Raw genomic sequence first — 21371 nt, 5'->3', positions numbered from 1 at the left:
AAGTGCTGGGATTACAGGTGTGAGCCACTGTGCCCAGCCAGAAATATATTTATTATAATTCAATTTGTACTTTGATTCTACATAATTACAGATGTAATGCTGATATTTTGGATATGGATGATAGAGAATAAAACTGGCATACAATGATCGTTGTTGAAATTGATGCCTTTGGCCGGGCGCGGTGGCTCACGCTTGTAATCCCAGCACTTTGGGAGGCCGAGGCGGGCGGATCACTAGGTCAGGAGATCGAGACTACGGTGAAACCCCATCTCTACTAAAAATACAAAAAAATTAGCCGGGCGTGGTGGCGGGCGCCTGTAGTCCCAGCTACTCGGAGAGGCTGAGGCAGGAGAATGGCCTGAACCCAGGAGGCAGAGCTTGCAGTGAGCCGAGATTGCGCCACTGCACTCCAGCCTGGGCGACAGAGTGAGACTCCGTCTCAAAAAAAAAAAAGAAATTGATGCCTTTATATTCTCCTCTTTATTTTGGTGTATGTTTGAAAATCTTATAATCCAAAGTTTAAAAAATTACTCATATCTTACTTTGCTAAGCAAGAACACTAGTGTCTCCTCTTTTTTCACAATATATTCAACTCTGCCACATTTTTCATCTGGTTTCCAAATAAAATTTTTTCTCAACAACCTTGAATTCCATTACTATAGACTTATATCAATGAAAATAGAATTCCAAACACTCTGCACTCAATCATTCATCAAAGCATGGGTGCTAAAATGAGTATACAACCATTCTCTTGAGAAGTATTGTAGTAGGAAAGAGCTGACAGAAAGTCCAGGTACTGATGCAGTTTGGGTAAGCAAACAGAATATAGTTTTGGATTTAGAAAAAAAATAAGTGTGGCCAGGATACATAGCACAGAGGTTTCCAATAGTTTCTCTTACCAATTGGTGTGACTCTCTTGACCACCAATGATTTAACAGAAGATACACTATTGCAGACAATCAAGTTGAAATGATACTCTCTTTATGCCTCTGGCAGCATCACTTCTTCCTCTATGACCAGACTCTTCCTGCTCGTGGCTTGAACTGGATGCAGGTGGGAGGTCACCCATCTGCGCAGGTGCCTCATAATTTCTGGAGTTATGCTACATACCACATAATTGCAAAACTTTTAACACATATTTTATTTATTATCCTTACAAACTCCAAGCTATTATAGCCAGTTCCTAACACATTTTCAAATTCAGTACTGTTAAATCAGATATAGTAGTCATGCCTTTACACTCACTCCTGGCCTCATTTGACAGTGATCCTAAGGGACAATTGACTGAAAACACAAAATCCATTTAAGTGGCATTTATTCTTGAACGACATGATCTTAGCCCATTACAAAATTGCTTATACTCCTTGCATTTCTGGAACAATGCTACAAGAAGCATTTTCAGGCATTGTCAATGTATTTGCTGAAAAATGATTCTGAAGTTAAAGTACATTATACTTCTTAGTGTTCCAAGTGAAAACCAATACTAGAAAAACTATTTTCCTGAAGGAATTGGCACACTCTCTCCTTTAAAAAAATTTTTTTTAAGTTCCGGGGTACATGTTCAGCATACGCAGGTTTGTTACATAGGTAAACATGTCCCACTGGGGTTTGCTGCACCTATCAACCTATCTCCTAGGTATGAAGCCCAGCATGCATTAGCTCTTTTTCCTAATGCTCTCTCCCCTCCACCCAACCCTCCCCTGACAGGCCCCAGTGTGTGTTGTTCCCCTCCCTGTGTCTCCTTTTTTATTCTTACTATACACAATCATGTGTTGCATAATGATGATTCTGTCAATGACAGACTGCATATTCAACAATGGTCCCATAAGATTATATAACGGAGCTGAAAAAATCCTCTCACTTAGTGATGTCATAGCCATCATAAGGTTGTAGAGCAATGCATTGCTCACAACATTTGTGGTGATATTAGTGTATACAAACATATTGTGCTGCCACTTATATGAAAGTTTAATACATACAATTATGTATAGCACATAATACTTGATAATGATAATGATTATGTTACAAGTTTATGAATTTACTATAGTATACTTTTTATTGTTTTAAGTGTACTCATTCTACTTTTAAATATATAGTTAATTGTAAAACAACCTCAGGAAGGTCCTTCAGGAAGCATACCAGGAGAAAGCATTATTATCATAGGAGATGACAATTCTTTTGATGTTATTGCCTCTGAAGATCTTTCAGTGGGACGAGACGTGGAGGTGGAAGAGAGTGATACTGATGATCCTGGCCTTGTGCAGGTCTAGGCTAATATTATGTCTATGTCTTCATTTTTAATAAAAAAAAATTGAAAGAGTAAAAAAAATTTTAAATACAAAGTGTTCATACAATAAGAATATGAAGACAATATTTTAGTATAGCTGTATAATGTGCTTGTGTTTTAAGATAAGTGTTGCCACAAGAGTCAAAAAGTTAAAACAAATTAAAAAGTTTATAAAGTAAAAAAGTTATAGTAAGCTAAGGTTAATTTATCATTGAAGAAAAATTATTTTTATAAATATAGTGTATCCTAGATATACAGTATTTTTTAGTCTACAGTAGTCTACAGTAATATCCTAGGCCTTCCTATTCACTCACCACTTACTCACAGACACCCACAGCAACTTCTAGTCCTGCAAGCTCCATTCATGGTAAGTGCCCTATACAGAAGTACCATTTCTAAATCTTTGCTATCATATTCTTATTGTACATTTTCTATGTTTAGATATGTTTAGATACACAAATACTTACCATGGTGTTACCATTGCCTCTAGGATTCAGAACAATAATATGCTGCACAGGGTTGTAGCCTAGGAGCAATAGGCTATACTAGATAGCCTGGGTGTGTAGTAGGCTATACTATTTGGTTTGTGTAAGTATACTCTATGGTGTTTGCCCAATGACAAAATCACCTAACGACACATTTCTCAGAGCACATCTCCAATATTAAGTAATGTGTGACTATAAATGACTAATTTTCCTTCTTGCCTTGATGGTCAAGAAGCCAAGGTCCGATTAAGATGCTTCTTGCTGATTATTAAAAATAATACATGCTCATTATAAAAAATTGTTAAGTACAGAAGAATAATAATAAAGGAAGTAGAGACATAAAAAATATTAGTCCATTACACCACCATCCAGAAAAGCCACTATTTATTTGTTTTAAGAGCCAAATATGGTACTCAATCAATGGAATTGTATTTACCATTATGGTTGGTACACGATTGCTCACCTTTTCTTGGTTCCAACATTCCTAGGTTACTACTTTTTAAGTATATATATTTTGAAACTGCTTCAAGTTACTTTGGTGAAAATAAGGGGCAATCAAAATTAATCCTTAAATAAACAAATACAGTGGAAAATATGAGGCAAGCATTTCCAAGTCTGGGTTTCCTGACATAATATCTACCCAACTATGTGATTATGAGGATTCATCAGATGAGTCCCTGGTTACACCTAGAAAACTGTAAAGTGCTATAAAATAATAATAATTAAAACAGCTAACATTATTGATCACTTTACTATTTCACCAGACGCAGTGTTTATTGCTGCTCATACTGTGTCAATTAATATCCACAACATCTCTATAAAAACGTACCCTTATTTCATTTACAAAGAAACAGCAATAACAAACCCTAGATGCTCGGGAAGGCTAAGTAATTTCTTCAGTTATAAAGCTAGATATTACTAGATGCAAAGAATTTTGATGTGTTAGAAATTTTTGAAGTGATTTTAATTAAAACTTCTTTGAGAATGTCTCCAGGAAGTAATACCTAAAGTCCAGCCTTTAGTCATTAAACAGTCCACTTCACTAGTTTGTAAGGCAATGAAAGAGTAGATTGAGATCATGTTTGGGGTTAGTAGTACAGCTATGTAGAAATATCATTCCTCTGTTAGAAGAAACAAATAAAAGTGAGAAGGACACCTAACTGACGTATTCAAAAGTTTGATGGAGAGCAATGAAGCACAGAGAATAAATGAAGAATCCACTTCAGGGAACTGAAGAAGGAGGGAATGGAGTGAAAAGAGAACTGCTTCTATCCTGAGATAGAGTCAGGAGGTAAGAACTACTGGCTTAATCACGTGGTTGAGCATTCTTTCCAACTAATATTTATTGAGCATCAATTATGAGAAAGGTATTCTGCTTGGCTCTATTGATATAAAATAAGTAAGACAAGATGATTTCTCTAGAGATGCTGTGAGAAGTCATCATATAAACTGTGACAATGTTGGACTACAGGATGACAAATATTCCAGGCAGACAGACCAGCATATGTAGAGGCAGGAGGTGTGGAACACCAAGTGAGGCTAAGGAAGGGAAGCATTAGGCTGGAGGTTAGGGTGGGCAGTGGAGAAAGGAACATGCAATGAACTGGAAACATAGGCTGGGTTCATAGCACAGAAGGCTGTTCCAATACAGGAAGTGTGCCTTTGCATTTTGACCCTGACACTAAAAGGATGTGCGATCTAATGTTAGATGAATTCAATTGAATTGGTGAATATTTCCCTCAGTCAGATATCTGATTCTGTAGACTCAGGGTTATTCTAAAGACAGACATTTGATATATTTCATTCTGGTCAATGGCAGGCTATATCAAAGGAATAAACAAGGAAATTTCTTGGTTTTGCCATTGTTTCTTTTTTTTTTTTTTTTTTTTTTGAGACGGAGTCTTGCTCTGTCACCCAGGCTGGAGTGCAGTGGCGCAATCTCGGCTCACTGTAAGCTCCGCCTCCCGCGTTCACGCCATTCTCCTGCCTCAGCCTCTCCGAGTAGCTGGGACTACAGGCGCCCGCCACCACGCCCGGCTAATTTTTTTTGTATTTTTAGTAGAGACGGGGTTTCACCGTGGTCTCGATCTCCTGACCTCGTGATCCACCCGCCTCGGCCTCCCAAAGTGCTGGGATTACAAGCGTGAGCCCCCGCTACCAGCCGGTTTTGCCATTGTTTCATAGCACAAAGGGGACAGAGGAATTGGGTGATATATTCAGTTTCCGTAATTTTTGTTTTTTTTTTTTGTTTATTTTAGTTTTTGTTATATATTTATTTATTTTTATTTTATTATATTTTATACTCAGGGGTACATATGCATGTTTGATACACGGATATATTATGTACTGTTGGGGATTGGACTTCTAGTGTACCCATTATCCAAACAGTGGATTTCCTGTTACTTTTTTCCACATTGAATTGTATATGGGCCCGCATCAGATAATAGTAAAATCATTGAGCTAAGAGGCCTCAGAACTATCATGTCTGACCCCTATATTTTACAGATGAAGAAATACATTTTACTCAAGATTACACGCACAGATAATGATGCAGCTTTGGTTTTGGCTGAAAGGTCTTCATGGGTGGTTTCATTCAGAGCCGTCAGGAAAGGAAGCAAAAATTCTGAAAGAGTGTGAGGTGGAATATTGAGTTTCATTGCTTCATAAATCAGTCTAGATTGTTGCGGTCCTTATTCAGCTGCTCATGGGAATTCCCACCGAGGCAGCTGAAACAGCTGAGAGGCAGGTGACTATGCAACAGGACTACATACACCAAAAGAATGGTCAGTTGCCCACACAACTTAATGTAATCCTCAGGACCAGTATCTTCAGGACTTTCTCAAGCCTATGTTTATATATACTAATTCTGTTTGATGATATACTCTTGTTGGGAATGCCCAACTTTATGCCTGGGTGGATCAATCACACAGTTCATTATTATGGGCAAAAAGTAACTTGGTATCCCAACGATCAAGGACTTCCAGGGCTCAATTGCAAGCCAAAAGCTGTTTCTCAAAAGGAAACAGTTTTGTTTTTCTGAAAATGTGTATGGCTTCACTCCAAAACTGAGCTTTGAACTGTAATTCCTTTTTTTTTTTTTTTTTTTGATGGAGTCTTGCTCTGTTTCCCAGGCTGGAGTGCAGTGGCACAATCTTGGCTCACCACAACCTCCACCTCCCGGGTTCAAGCAGTTCTCCTACCTCAGCCTCCCAAGTAACTGGGACTACGGGTGCCCACCAACACACCCAGGTAATTTTTTTGTATTTTTAGTAGAGACAGGGTTTCACTATGTTGGCCAGGCTGGTCTCAAACTCCTGACCTCAGGTGATCCGCCCACCTCGGCCTCCCAAAGTGCTGGGATTACAGGTATGAGCCACCACACCAGCCAAATTGTAATTCTTCTGATGAAACTTGCCACAGGCTCCTTGCAGCATCCTATTTGACAGTTCGAGCATAGTCACATCTACCCATGCACCCTCTGTTATGGGATCCATAGACTGTCTCCCTGTCTCTGCTCTGTTCCTTCTCTGTCCCCACACGTGTGCTGATTCACTTTACCCAAAAGCTTGAGATTTTAGCCTTCTGTAAAATAAGAATAAGTTACCATTCTTTTTCCCTTGCCACATCCTTTTCCTGAGGCAGTGAGCAAAAAGACCCCACCTGTTATAATGCATGAAAGGAAATGGTAATGAATAGGAAGGAAAAATAGACACTAACATTGTAATATTATTTTGGCACATGCCTGGAACATTGTAGAGCTTCAGTAAAATCAGCCACTTTTTCCCTAATATGAACAAGAGGAAATCCAACAGCTTCTTCAACCATTGAAAAGGCAGTTCTATGAAAGAGAAAATAGATGTGTTCGTTGGAGGGGGTAGTGGGTTGAATTGTGTCCCCACAAATACAGGTCTACATCCTAATCCCCAGAACCTATGAATATGATATTATTTCCTAAGTGAGTCTGTGCAGATATAATTTAAGAGTCTAGGCATGAGATCATTCCGGATTATCTGGGCATGCCCTAAATCCAGTGAAAAGTGTCCTTATATGAGACACACAGAGGACAGGAGAAGGCAATGTGACCACAGAAGCAAAAACTAGAGTGATGTGGCCACGAGCTGAGGAACATCTGGAGCCACCAAAAGCTGGAGGAGGCAAGAACAGACTGCCCCTAGAGCGTTTGGATAGAATGTAGTTCTGCAAACACTTTGCTTTTAGAACTGTGAGAGAATAAATTTCTATCATTTTCAGCCACAATATTTGTGGTCATTTGTTATGGCAGCCATAGGAAACTAACACAAAGATCCAGAGAGCAGGACCAGAACCAAAACAGAAAAAGTGAAAGATAAACTTTCTTATTACTGAATCTGCTCAAGAGTGTGAGAGACTGAGTTATGAAATAGTTGGCTTCAGTAATTGGAGTTGGGGTTCAGTGGTTCAATGGTCAAAAGGGAGAGAGGCTGGTGACAGGGCGAGATCTTCTCTCTTAAAAAAAGGGAAGAAGAGAATTTATTGGGTGGAACTGGAAATTTTTATAAACTCATGCTCTTATTTATTCAGATTTACATATTCCCGACCATAGTTTTTTGGAAGCACATCTCAGGAATTCCCAGATTTTACTCACGCTATTGCCCATAACCTATAGTGGGGTTAAGAATAATACAATTGGTCCAAACAGGAAGACTAGTTTCCAGGGAAGGAATAAGTCACTGTTGATTATGCCTGGAAAATAGGCTGGAATCATCAGGCAGAGCTTCGCATCTGTGCAGCTATCTCCCTGCAGCTGATTTATCTAATGCTTTCTATGATTGCAGACGAACAGACTTTCCGATGGACAAATAAAGAAGCTGCCTTATTTATATTAATATAACCTCTTTCTTTGAACCTCTAGCCTGCCTGGGACACAAAATCACATAGTTTCAAATGACATTAAAGTCAGCTAAACAATTTTTCTTGCCATTGAGAGAGTAGAGAATTAATATTGAATCCAGTTAGGTTACCTTGTTAGATGACTGTTTGGAATCCACAGGCAGGAGTTCTTAACCTGGGCTCAGGGGCACGTAAGGGGACAACTCCACAGTCCCCTTGAAATTCTAAGCAATTTTTCCTTTCTGGAAGGACTCTAGTGACCTCCATATCACTAAGTTTAATGACTTTTATTTTTACCTCTTCTGTACATGTCTCACATTAGACTCTTTCTTGAAATTCATTGTCTTCCATAATATGATGTGCTCTTGATTTTCCCCTCATCTTTCCAGCTCATCCTCCTGTACTTAATTTTTAAATTTTGCAATTCTTGAAAACTTGCATAGAGGCTCTCTTGTTTCCTAATAGTGTACTCTTTCCCTGTGTGATCTCATCCTTGCCATGTCTTCAGTTATGATCTATACACTCACAAGTCCAAAATTACTACTTCTAACTCCTTGGAGCTCAGATATTTGTATCCAACTGCCTACAAAACATCTCCACTTGCTGACTTACAGACAACTCAAACTGAACAGGTCCAAAGCTGAACTCCTGGTCTTTCCCAATCCCATAACTGGTCCTCCTCCAGTTTTCTCTATTACAGTGAAACACGAGAGTTCCCTGACCCCCCTCAAAGGACATGTGACGGGTGTGGCTCGCCCATTCAGTCACCAGCACTCCTCAAACCCCTTATGGGAGGGGGAGCACACAGACAGGCAGGTGAAGGAGCCTAAGTGGAGTGTGTTACAGTGTGCCCTTTTAGCCTTGCCATCCATGAATGGCTTGGCTGTTTACCAGCTCGATGGACCCTCTGCCTTTCTGCAAGGGCAGAGGGGCAGTTCGACAGCTTTCTGTATCCTGAGCTCTTGCCCAGCATCTCGGAAAAATCAGGTCGCACACAGGCTTGAAGGATGAATGAGGGGTTTTATTGAGTGGTAGAGGTGGCTCTCAGTGGGATGGATGGGGAAACAGAAGCAGGGAATGAAGTGGGAAGAAGATCTTCCCTGGAGTTTGGCCATCTCGTGGCTGCACTCTTCTCTGACCACCCCAGCTGGAAACCTCTTGGTGTTCAGACATTTCCTCTTCTTTTCTCTTTCTCTATTGCACCATTTTGCAATCCGTCTGCTGGTCTACTCATCTTCTCATCTGCTCATCTGCTTCTGGAGCCTGGGGTTTATATGAATACAGGATAGAGGGCATGGTGGGCCAAAAGGCAACTTCTTCGTATGAAAACAGAAATGCCTGTCCCCATTTAGGGCCACAGGACTTCAGGCTTGAGATAGGGGCCTTTGCCAGGGAACCACTCTCTTCTACCCAGTGTTTCCCTGTTTCCTGTCCGTATCAACAGGGGATGGTGTCATCATCCATTTGCGCACAGGGTTCGCTAGAGGGACAGGACTAATAGGATAGATGTATATACGAAGGGGAGTTTATTAACAAGTATTGACTCACGGAATCACAAGTTGAAGTCCTACAGTAGGCTGTCTGCAAGCTGAGGAGCAGGGAAGTCAGTCCAAGTCCGAAAACCTCAAAAGTAGGGAAGCCGACAGTGCAGCCTTCAGTCTGTGGCCAAAGGCCCAAGAGCCCCAGACAAACCACCGGTGTAAGCCTAAGAGTCCAAAAGCTTTAGAACTTGGTGTCCGATGTTCAAGGGCAGGAAGCATCCAGCACGGAAGCAAGATGAAGACCGGAAGACTCAGCAAATCGGCTTCTCCCACCTTCTTCTGCCTGCTTTATTCTAGTCTTTCTGGCAGCCGATTAGATTGCGCCCACTCAGATTGAGGGTGGTCTGCTTCTCTCAACCCACTGATTCAAATTTTAATCTCTTTTGGCAGCACCCTCACAAACACATCCAGGAACAGTACTTTGCACTTTTCAGTGCAATCAAGTTGACACTCAATATTAACCATCATGCACACTGCCAGAAATCTGGCAGGAATGCATAATACTTCTCCATTTGTTTCCATTTGATGAAATAGGACTTTGATCAAAGCCTTATTACTGTAACATCCTAAATATAAAATATACATCTCTGCATCTCTACTGCTACTGCCTTTATTCTAGACATTATCATTGCTTGTCTGAAATATTGCCAATCCATTCTTTACAACACACCCAAGTAATCTTTCTAAATTCTGATGATGATGTTATGTAACTGACTGATATTCTCCAATGGCTTCCACTGTTCTTAAGATAGCTATAAGATCTCTGTTTGATATGCATCTTTTTGTTTGTATGTATTTTTAGAAAATGTTTATTGTTTTTGTGTGCAAAAAAAATAAAAAATAAAAATAAAAATAAATTAAAAAAAAAAAGATAGCTAAGATCTGTAACGGAGTCAACACTCTGGCCTCTAGCCACTTTGTCAGCTTCATTTGATACTATTTCCTCTGACTCTGTGCAATTCACCCATGATGACTGTGTCAGTTATCTAATGCCATGACTGTGTTGTAAACCACTACCAAATCTGTGGGGCATATCACCACCATGTATCACTCATGTATCTAGGATTTTATTGGGGATTTGGGGATGAGAGGTTGGTCACAGAAAGCAAATTATCTCTATTCATGTTTCTGCCCTCCTCCTGCTTTTTGAGCAACTTTGCAGAACTGTGTTGACATCAATTTCTTTTGGAATTGTCAACACAAAAAAGAGTTTAGAGAATCGAATTCTAGAAAATAACTGCAAAATAAAACAGAAATTTTTTAAGGAGAGAGGAAGGAGATGATGCATTTGCTCTCTCTTTATGAGCCAGATACTGTGCTATGAACTCAACTTATATGGCTTTATCTTTGCAATGAATCAACAATACTGTATCACTATTCACATTTTACAGGGGAGGAAACTAAAGGTCAGTAGGATTAAATAAATGCAGTTCTCAAATTTCACAGTTTGACTTTGATATAACCCACATTTTCAGTTTTCCTTTACTTGTTCTTTGTTATGCGTTTCAATCTCATGTTGAAATTTGATCCTTAATGTTGGAGGTGGGGCCGAATGGGAGGTGTTTCGGTCATGGGGGCAGATCCCACGTGAATAGATTAATGCCCTCCCTTGGGGGTGAGTGAATTCTCACTATATTAGTTTCTGAGAGAGCTAGTTGCTAAAATGAACCTGGAATCTCCCCTCTTTTCTTGCCTTCTCTGTCGCTATGTGATCTCTGCACACATCATCACCCCTTCACCTTCTGTCGTGAGTGGAAGCAGCCTAAGGCCCTCACCAGACGTGGGTGCCCAATCATGAACTTGCCAGCAATCAGAATTGTGAGGCAAATAAACCTTTTTTCCTTCATAAATTACCCAACTTCAGGCATTCCTTTATAGCAACACAAAATGAACTAAGATATTCTTTACCATATTTTAAAACGTGGTAGTAAAATTAGACGTGATTAAGAGACCACAGTCTTAGCAGGATATTCCAAGAATGGACATCTTTGCTCGAACTCCACTGAGGCCCAAGGCCACTCTACTGGAACATATGCATTTACTTCTTTTCTTCGTCTCTATGGCACACTTTTCTTTTCTACCTTCTCTTCTCCTTTTATCTCTTTTTTTAATGTCCAGACTCCACTTTATATCACAGGTCTCCCAGACATTGCTGAGGAGGCTATAGTCCATTAAGCACCTATCTTCCAAACTGTCAGGAATGCTGAGAATTCTCTACTGGGCTTAATGAAAGAAAAACAGCAAAGGTTTCTAAGTCTGAGGAATGCAAGATAGAATCTCAACTCTGCCAATTTTTTGTTTGTTTTTTTTGAGATGGAGTTTCACTCTTGTTGCCCAGGCTGGAGTGCAATGGTGCAATCTCCACTCACTGCAACCTCCGCCTCCCGGGTTCAAGTGATTCTCCTGTCTCAGCCTCCCGAGTAGCTGGGATTATAGGTGCCTGCCACCACGCCAGGCTAATTTTTGTATTTTTAGTAGAGACAGAGTTTCACCATGTTGGCCAGGCTGGTCTTGAACTCCTGACCTCAGGTGATCCAACCGCCTCAGCTCAGCCTCCCAAAGTGCTGGGATTACAGGCATGAGCCGCCGCACCCGACAACTTTGCCAATTATTAATTTTGTAACTTTGAAAACATTTTCTAACTTTCTTCAGATTTGAATTTCTTATTTGAGGAGAAAAAAAAATAAGATGTAATATCTTCTTGCTTGAGCCTACTAGCCTTCAAATTAGCTGCAATTAAATTGAGAGCGAGGCGTAGAGGTGGGGAAGCAAAAAAGTAAGGCAGGTTTGAAAACAATACGTAAGAAGTATATCTAAGAATATTGTGTATGTCCTGGAAACAGAACTCACTGGGAGGAAAATAGTATAGAAGCCTGTAAGTTTCTGAGGAAACTGGATTGCAAAAGAAACCACAGGCATGACGAAAAATGCTTGACTGTTTAAGACACTGAAACAACAGCTAGGCCACCTCTTGAACAAGCAGCTGATGAACGTACTCTGTAATGCCTATTTCTGTTCCCAATCTTGTGCTTGGCATAGGCCCTAAATATATGTCTGTTCCCTCCCATGTTGTATTCCCACCCTTAAGGACAATTCTATTTTCTCCTTCTAAAGATTAGGTCCCTAGGTCTAGGAATAAATTGCCACTACCCATGCTTTGGGACTTTCACTCTGGCAGGGGCTGCAAGAATCTGTCAGCTAGCAGAGCCCAGCGGTGTTTGGAGAAAGAAATCCCTTAATCACCATGGTATAACTAATGAGGTTACTTCTCTTCCATGAAGACGTTCTGCCTCTCCTCTCTGATTGACTCATCTATTCTCCTAGCAACACTAGTTCAGCGTGGAAGTGATAGCATTTACTTACACATTATTTACACCATATACTCCTTTTTTAGTCTTTTGAACACTCATTGTGCCACCAGGAAAACTCTTCAGGTCTTTGATCACAACTAAAAGTCAGAGTATATGGTCTGACTATTACTTATGGGGACTGTAGGTGGAATGTTTTTAAAGGGTCTGTCAACATAGACAGGTAGCACATCTGTCCTCAGCATGCTTTTTTGTCCTCTGTGAATTTTTTTTTTTTTTTTTTTTTTTGAGATGGAGTCTCTCTCTGTTTCCCAGGCTGGAGTGCGGTGGCGCTATTTCGGCTCACTGCAAGCTCCGCCTCCCGGGTTCATGCCATTCTCCTGCCTCAGTCTCCCGAGTAGCTGGGACTACAGGCGCCCGCCACCATGCCCAGCTAATTTTTTCTATTTTTAGTAGAGACGGGGTTTCACCCTGTTAGCCAGGATGGTCTCAATCTCCTGACCTTGTGATCCACCTGCCTCGGCCTCCCAAAGTGTTGGGATTACAGGCGTGAGCCACCACACCTGGTTGGTTCTCTGTGAATTTTTGGCAAGGTTTGCTTGGTGCCTTGGTTCTGATGGAAAGTACACATTTCTGCTGGCATATCAGAGTCCAGGGTAGACTGGTACACAGTGGCACTAACATTTTGTGGCCTCCAACCCCTCCACATCCCAGGGCATCGAGGTATACATCTCCTTTAAGGAGTGGAGAGCAAATGGGAAAGGTAGGGAGGGGAAAAGAGCATGTAGGAAGGGAAAAGAAAGAGAGAAAGAAGGTCTATAGTTCCCTTCTTGTAAGTCTCCACTGGGCACATACCTGCTTCTTCACGGGGAAAGCCTGCTAATGTGCTCCACGATGCTTTCCTTTTTCTCATCCCTTCACCCAACCTACTTTCCCAGTACAGACTTTCCTCCATAACCCACCAAACAGTAGCCAGGTCAGGTTCAGAGGAAGATAAGAAGCCTGGAGACATACGACTGTGATCTATGTTACTGACATAAGAGTATTGTAGTTCCTAAATGAACAAAAGAAAAAGAAAACTAATTTATTACTGTCCCAGAATAGTAGCCAGGACTGACCCTTGCTAAAAAATCTCCCTTTCCCCAACTCTGCAAAGGAATTGAATGCACAATAAAAGGAGAGCACCTCTCCCAGAGTCCTCTTACTTGCTCCTTCCCTTCCAGTGTTTCTTTCCATCTTTACCTGAGGGCTTCGCAGACTTTATCCTTTTCATCCTGAAAGCATTGCTTCTTTCTAGGATGCTAAGAGTTATTTTCCTGGTAACCTAGCCCATAAGAGAGACTTAAAAAGCACTAATTCCATTTACTCCAATTAAAATAATCAAATGCACCATTCACACTAAGGTATTACAATTATTTCCAATCAAGAAATTTTCATTTTAAATATAGAATTCTAGAAAAGCCTTAATTCACAGAGCAGAAATAAAAAATTGGTCATGAATGACCTCCTCCACTAGCAAATGTGTTTTGTTTGGCCTACCAAGTGTTTTAACAAAACAGAGAAGTTTTTTAAAAACCTTTTCTACAGAAGTATGAATTTTCTGGCTTGCTTTTTGAAAACCTCAGCCTGTCTTCGGTGATATGGTTTGATCCCATTTTCTGAGGACAAATTCAAGCCTGCTGCAGAAATTTGCATAAGTAACAAGAAGCTGAATGTCAATCCCCAAGAGGATGGGGAAAATGACTCCAGGATGTGTCAGAGGTCTTCATGGCAGCCCCTCCCATCACAGGCCTGGAGGCCTAGAAGAAAATGGTTTCTTAGCCCAGACCCAGTGTCCCCATGCTGTGTGCAGCCTAGGGACTTGGTGCTCTGCATCCCAGCTGCTCCAGCTGTGGCTGAAAGGGGCCAACATAGAGCTCGGGCTGTGGCTTCAGAGGGTGCAAGCCCCAAGACTTGGCAGCTTCCATGTGGTATTGAGCCTATGAGTGCACAGAAGTCAAGAATTGAGGTTTGAGAACCTCCGCCTAGATTTCAGAAGATGTATGGAAATTCCTGGATGCCCAGGCAGAAGTTTGCTGCAGGGGCAGGGCACTCATGGAGAACCTCTGCTAGGGCAGTGCAGAAGGGAAATGTGGGGTCAGAGCCCCACACAGAGTCCCTACTGGGCCACCACCTAGTGGAGTTGTGAGAAGAGAGCCATTGTCCTCCAGACCCCAGAATGATAGATCCACTAACAGCTTGCACTGTTTGCCTAGAAAAGCCACAGACACACAATGCCAGCCTGTGAAAGCAGCTGGGAGGGAGGGCGTACCCTGCAAAGCCACAGGGGTGGAGCTGCCCAAGATCATGGGAACCCACCGTTTGCATCAGCGTGACCTGGATGTGAGACCTGGAATCAAAGGAGATCATTTTAGAGATTTAAAATCTGACTGCCCCAATGGATTTTGGACTTGCATGGGCCCTGTAACCCCTTTATTTTGTACAATTTATCTCATTTGGAACAGCTGTATTTACCCAATACCTTCCATTGTATCTAGGAAGTAACTAGCTTGCTTTTGATTTTGCAGGCTCACAGATGGAAGGAGCTTGCCTTGTCTTAGATGAGACTTTGGACTGTGGACTTTTGGGTTAATGTTGAAATGAGTTAAGACTTTGGGGAACTGTTGGAAGGCATGATTTGTTTTGAAATGTGAGGGCATAAGATTTGGAGGGGCAAGGGCAGAATGATATGGTTTGGTTCTGTGTCCCGACCCAAATTTCATCTTGAATTGTACTCCCATAATTCCCATGTGTTGTTGGGGGGGACCCAGTGAGAGAGAATTTGAATCATGGGGGTGGTTTTCCCCATACTGTTCCCATGATAATGAATAAGTCTCACGAGATCTGATGGTCTTATCGGGGGTTTCTGCTTTTCCATCTTCCTCATTTTCTCTTGCCACTGCCATGTAAGAAGTACCTTTAGCCTCTGCCATGATTCTGAGGCCTCCCCAGCTATGTGAAACTGTTAAGTCCAATTAAACCTCTTTTTATTCCCAGTCTCAGGTATGTCTTTATCAGCAGCGTGAAAACAGACTCATACACTCAGCCAGAGGACTGCCCACTGCTTCCTGTAGACTGGCTATGATGCTTGGTTTGCCAAGACCCCACCACATCTTATCTTGTCCACAGGGTATTACACTCATTTCGGTTACCTCCCTGACCCCTCATAGAGCTTGAATCTGCAACTGCTGAACTAAGTAAATTAACACATATCTAGATTTCAGATGCCCCTTCTTCCCCTCCAGAGTGCTTTCTCTGAGACCAACTCTACCATTTCCCAGAGTTAGAAGATCCCCTCTCGTGGCTCTACACATTACTTACTGCCTGTCTTCTTTAATTTGTCTGTTCCCCTTTCCAGCACATGCAAGAATCTTGAGTGTGGAAACAGTTTTGGTGTTCTTTGTAACCACAGCACAATCCACATGATGAATATTCCTGGCAGGCAGATTAAATCTTACCCAGATTAGTATGTGCTTTACTGGGTATTTTCTGTGAAATTACCTCCAGAAAGTTCTTTAGTTTGTCACTTCTTTGGCTATAGTTAGGCAGCCAACAGCAGGACAATTCTACAGAAATGAAATATTTTTTCTAAAATCCAAGAAAGATGATAAATGAGATTGATTAAATTTCAGAAGAAAAGTGGTAAAGCACTATTTGTATAAACCAAATTCTGTACGTGGCTTAGCCTAAGAAATAACCACCTGGAACACAATTTATATCTTCATAGCACATTTTCTCTGTATACACAAGTCCTACTCCCTCTTGAAGCAAGGCTTAATTGTCCTCTCCTTTTGAAGGATATTCTCGGATTTTCTAGGCTAAGATCCAACAGCACTTTGACAGATTTCTATTGTAATGCTTTATTTGGTAAGTATTTATCTATTTGTTTTCCCCAGTGGCCTGTGGTACAGAATCTACATTATTCTTTAAATTTGAAATAACCATCAGAACTAGGCTGAGGGAAGATGCTCAATATATGTTTGTAGAATAATGTCGCTTCAAAATTGGTATCATGAGATGAACTTAATTGTTTCTATTTGAAACAATATAAAAAACAGAAATTATCTGGCAGTGTTACCAGTAGAAGGTATCCAGGTTCTTGGAATCTAGAACAAAGAATTGGACAAAACACACAAACGAAGAGAGGAAAGCAAGGGCAGGGATTTATTGAGAATGAAAGTACATTCCACAGAGTGGGAGTGGGCTGAGCATAGCGGCTCAAGAGCCCCACTTACAGAATATTCTGGGGTTTCAATACTCTAGAGGTTTCCCATTGGTTATTTGGCATACATTCTATGTAAATGAAAAGAATGAAGCGAAGTCACAGAGTCATTTACTCAGTATGTGCCATATTGTAAATAGAGAGGATGTTACCTGGTGTGTGTGATCTAGGTAAATGGAGAGGATGAATGTGAAGTTACAAAGTGTAAATCATGTGAATGGAGAGGATGAAGTGACTACATGTCTGCAGTCTGAACTACTTGGGAGGCTGAAGTGAAAGGATCTCTTGAGCCCAGAGGTCCAGGATGCAGTGAGCCATGATTGCGCCAATGCATTCCAGCCTGGGTGACAGAGCAAGACCCTGTCTCATACAAAATAATAATATGATAAATAAATCACCAGTGTGCATAACATGCAATAAGGGCAAGTATTCATTAATAAAATGCTCACAAATATGTACTTTGGATTATGCCATAAAAGGTATTTCTTCCCACGGGTTATGTGAAAGTGCAAAAAACATTCATTTAAAATGTGACTGAGGCTCTCTCCTCCCGCCGCCAAAGATGCCGAAAGGAAAGAAGGCCAAGGGAAAGAAGGTGGCTCCGGCCCCTGCTGTCGTGAAGAAGCAGGAGGCTAAGAAAGTGGTGAATCCCCTGTTTGAGAAAAGGCCTAAGAATTTTGGCATTGGACAGGACATCCAGCCCAAAAGAGACCTCACTCGCTTTGTGAAATGGCCCCACTATATCAGGTTGCAGCGTCAGAGAGCCATCCTCTATAAGCGGCTGAAAGTGCCTCCTGTGATTAACCAGTTCACCCAGGCCCTGGACCGCCAAACAGCTACTCAGCTGCTTAAGCTGGCCCACAAGTACAGACCAGAGACAAAGCAAGAGAAGAAGCAGAGACTGTTGGCCCGGGCCCAGAAGAAAGCTGCTGGCAAAGGAGATGTCCCCACGAAGAGACCACCTGTCCTTCGAGCAGGAGTTAACACCGTCACCATGCTGGTGGAGAACAAGAAAGCTCAGCTGGTGGTGATTGCACACGACGTGGATCCCATTGAGCTGGTTGTCTTCTTGCCTGCCCTGTGTCGTAAAATGGGGGTCCCTTACTGCATTATCAAGGGGAAGGCAAGACTGGGACGTCTAGTCCACAGGAAGACCTGCACCACTGTCGCCTTCACAAAGGTGAACTCAGAAGACAAAGGAGCTTTGGCTAAGCTGGTGGAAGCTATCAGGACCAATTACAATGACAGATACGATGAGATCTGCCGTCACTGGGGCAGCAACGTCCTGGGTCCTAAGTCTGTGGCTCGTATCACCAAGCTCGAAAAGGCAAAGGCTAAAGAACTTGCCACTAAACTGGGTTAAATGTAAGCTGTTGAGTTTTCTGTACATAAAAATAATTAAAATACAAATTTTCCTTCAAAAAAATGTGACTGAGTTATTAATGTGTCTGTACAACTCAGCAGACAGTTCAGTATATATTTCAGTAACTTTTTTGTTAAAAAAAAGGTCGAGACCAGTCTTGCCAAATGACAAAACCCTGTCTCTACTAAAAAATACAAAAATTAGCCGGGCTTGGTGATGCATGCCTGTAATCCCAGCTACTCCAGCTACTCCGGTGGCTGAGGCATGAGAATCACTTGAACTCAGGAGGCGGAGGTTGCAGTGAGCTGAGATGGAGCCACTGCACGGCAGCCTGGGTAGCAAAGCGAGACTCTATCTCAGAAAAAAAAAAAAAAAAAAGACAAGACATCTCCCTTCTTCTTTGTAGCAGAGCTGAGAGCTGGCATACAAACTCAGAGGGTTCAGGTTCCAACACTCGAGCTTTTTTTCTTTCTTTTTTAAATATCTTGCTGGCAGAAAACTGCTTTCCTCTAAGCTGCCATTCAGGACCCAGTGAAAAATGACCCTGAAAAATCCACCATCAAAGATCAAGAGAGAGCCCTCAAACTTTGCATGCTCCTGGCAAGATCCCTCCTCCCTCATCTCTCAAAAACACTAGCTTTGTCACCATTATCTAGTATGTCTTTATCTCTATTTATGTCAGTCATTGCAAGAAACCAAAGACTGATTCTTAGGAAATTGCTCATTCCTCCTTACACTCATTTTGATAAGGCTCTGTTAATTCCTGTTTTTGATCCTGCTTCTCACCACTCCTCAACCACTGAACTCCTTCAACTCTGTTCCCTGGAACTCCAATAATCAGCAAACTCTGTGGCCTCAAGTTTTTTCCTAAAGGTTCCCTTCCACCTCTTCATGCACTAACTGAACTTGGTGCTTCCTGGAGGACAGTGTCCCCTGCAGCCCCCTGCAGTGGTTTTGCCTTTCTTGTATCACTGGATGCAGACATATGCATGGGGGGAAGGGATGTCCTTTTTGTCCCCCATTGCCACTTCTAGGCTGCAGTCTTTTCTGACTCCATGAAAGGACTTGCTTGAATCTCAAATAATCAGATATTTTACCTTCTCCTTATCTTTGTTATAGTCATTCATCTTCCCCAGATCACCCCTGCCTCCCACATTTCTTGAAGATTTTAGTTCCTGGTTAACTGTCAGCCTCCAAAACTACTTCTGTGATAAAATTGTTGGCTATATCAATGTGTACAAACATGATTCTTTTAATTCCCAGGTCTTTTCCCCTCTACCAACCCAGTCCTCACTCTACATCAGGCACTTGCCTCACTCCTATAACCATATCTTAAGCTTTTTCTTACAGAAACTAATACCCCTTTGTTACCTCATTTACACACTTCCCATTGCCATAAGAAAATTTCCTATTTTTCCTGTTCACTTCCTCATATATTCCAACTCCGGCTTTCCTTTATGTGTGCCTTTCTTTATTCTTTTTCTTTCCTCTGTGGTTTTCAACTAAGGGCAATTTTGATGCCCACCCCTCCAGGAGGTATTTAGAGATGCCTGAAGACATTTTGGTTGTCACACCAAGAGGGTGTTACTGGTATCTAACAGGTAAAGGCCAAAGATGCTGGTGACATCTCCCAATATATAGGACAGACCTCCTGAATTTTCCAGTACAAAAAATAATTCAGTGCAAAGAATTATTCAGTGCAATAGGTCAATAATGCCAAGGTTGATAAACTGCTTAACATTACCAGGATCTACAGTCCATTAATTTTATCATGGTGTTAGAGATCAAACTGCTTCCTCCAAAAAACATATGTTGAAGTCCAAACCCTGGGTTCCTCAGAATGTGACCTGATTTGGAGATAGGTCATTGCAGATGTAATTAAGTTAAGATGGTATTATGCTGGAGTAGGGTGCCATCCAATATGACTGACATCCTGTTAAAAAGAATGCCATGTGAAGACACAGAGGCACAAGAAGAACTTCGTGTGAAGATGGAGGACTAGAGCGATGCATATACAAACCAAGGAACACCAAAGATTGCCTGCGGACCACCAGAAGATATGAAGAGGCAAGGAAGGATCCTCTTCCAAAGATTTCAAGAGAGCATGGTGCTGCTGACACCTTGATTTCAGACTTCTATATTACAGACCTACAAGACAATAAACAACCTTGTTCATGGTACTTTGTTACAGCAGCCATAGGAAGCTCATGCAACTGGGTTCTCTGAACTTTGCTTGAATTTATGTTCTCACTTCCAGCCTTGCTCAGCTTAAATAATAAGACCAGAATACTAGCTATTAATAATGGAATCGTGTTTGCTAAGCCATAGAATATAAAATCTTAGACTACTGTGTTTATTCTAATTAGGAAGCAAAGAGATACAAATCTCGTTGTGCGTATTCATCTATCCAATCAAGTGATAAAATGTTATAGGCAATTATGACAGAATTTGTGTCAGGGTAAATTTGAAAGATGGCAAAAATTTATGTGATACAGTAAATTGATAATATCAATGAGTTCTCCATTAACCGCAGAACTCTTGAAAGGGGATTTTCCTTATAAATCTGAGCTGAATTTTCTTAGAAGGTGCTCTGCATTAGTCCACGTGTTCCAGATTTTAATTCCTTGTCCAGTGACCAGTGACCCCAAATCGATACCATTGTTATCAAATCTCTGACCAACAACTCTGAGTGAATAATCTCAGCTTTAGTGGTGAGCCTGAAATAATTCTGTTCTACTTAATTAAATGACTTTGCAAACTCGAGGCTATATCAAAAAAAGAGAAATATTTAGATGATTTTTAAATATGAATGATATTATTTTTGCATAATTTGTTTTTATGCAAATATAACAAGTTTAAAAAATCATGATAGTGCTTTGTATATGCTTTGTATTAAAAATATTTGAGAAACTAACATAATAGACTGATGGTTTTAACTAAAACACTTGAAGATTTTACCCATGTATAGGCTAGGTGTGGTGGCTCACGCCTATAATCCCAGCACTTTGGGAGGCTGAGGCGGGTGGATCGTCTGAGGTCAGGAATTAGAGACCAGCTTGGCCAACATAGTGAAACCTCGTCTCTACTAAAAATAAAAAAATTAGCTGGGCGCGGTAGCAGGCGCCTGTAATCCCAGCTACTCTGGAGGCTGAGGTAAGAGAATCACTTGAACCTGGGAGGCAGAGGTTGCAGTGAGCCGAGATTGTGCCATTGCACTCCAGCCTGGGTAACAAGAGCAAGACTCCATCTAAAAAATA

At 41.3% G+C, this 21371-nt stretch overlaps 1 pseudogene across 1 annotated transcript; it reads left to right on the top strand.

Annotated features, from left to right (window-relative positions):
- The first annotated feature begins 17288 nt into the window (after nucleotides 1-17288).
- Nucleotides 17289-18177, top strand: LOC100586473 (annotated as a pseudogene). Its single transcript, XR_001114358.2, has one exon. The product of XR_001114358.2 is annotated as a 60S ribosomal protein L7a pseudogene (transcript).
- The last annotated feature ends 3194 nt before the right edge of the window (nucleotides 18178-21371 follow it).

Source organism: Nomascus leucogenys, chromosome 21 (assembly GCF_006542625.1).
Source record: "Nomascus leucogenys isolate Asia chromosome 21, Asia_NLE_v1, whole genome shotgun sequence".
Lineage (NCBI taxonomy): Eukaryota > Metazoa > Chordata > Mammalia > Primates > Hylobatidae > Nomascus > Nomascus leucogenys.
The sequence above is the reverse complement of the archived record's forward strand: the minus strand, read 5'-3'. Positions and strand labels throughout refer to the sequence as shown.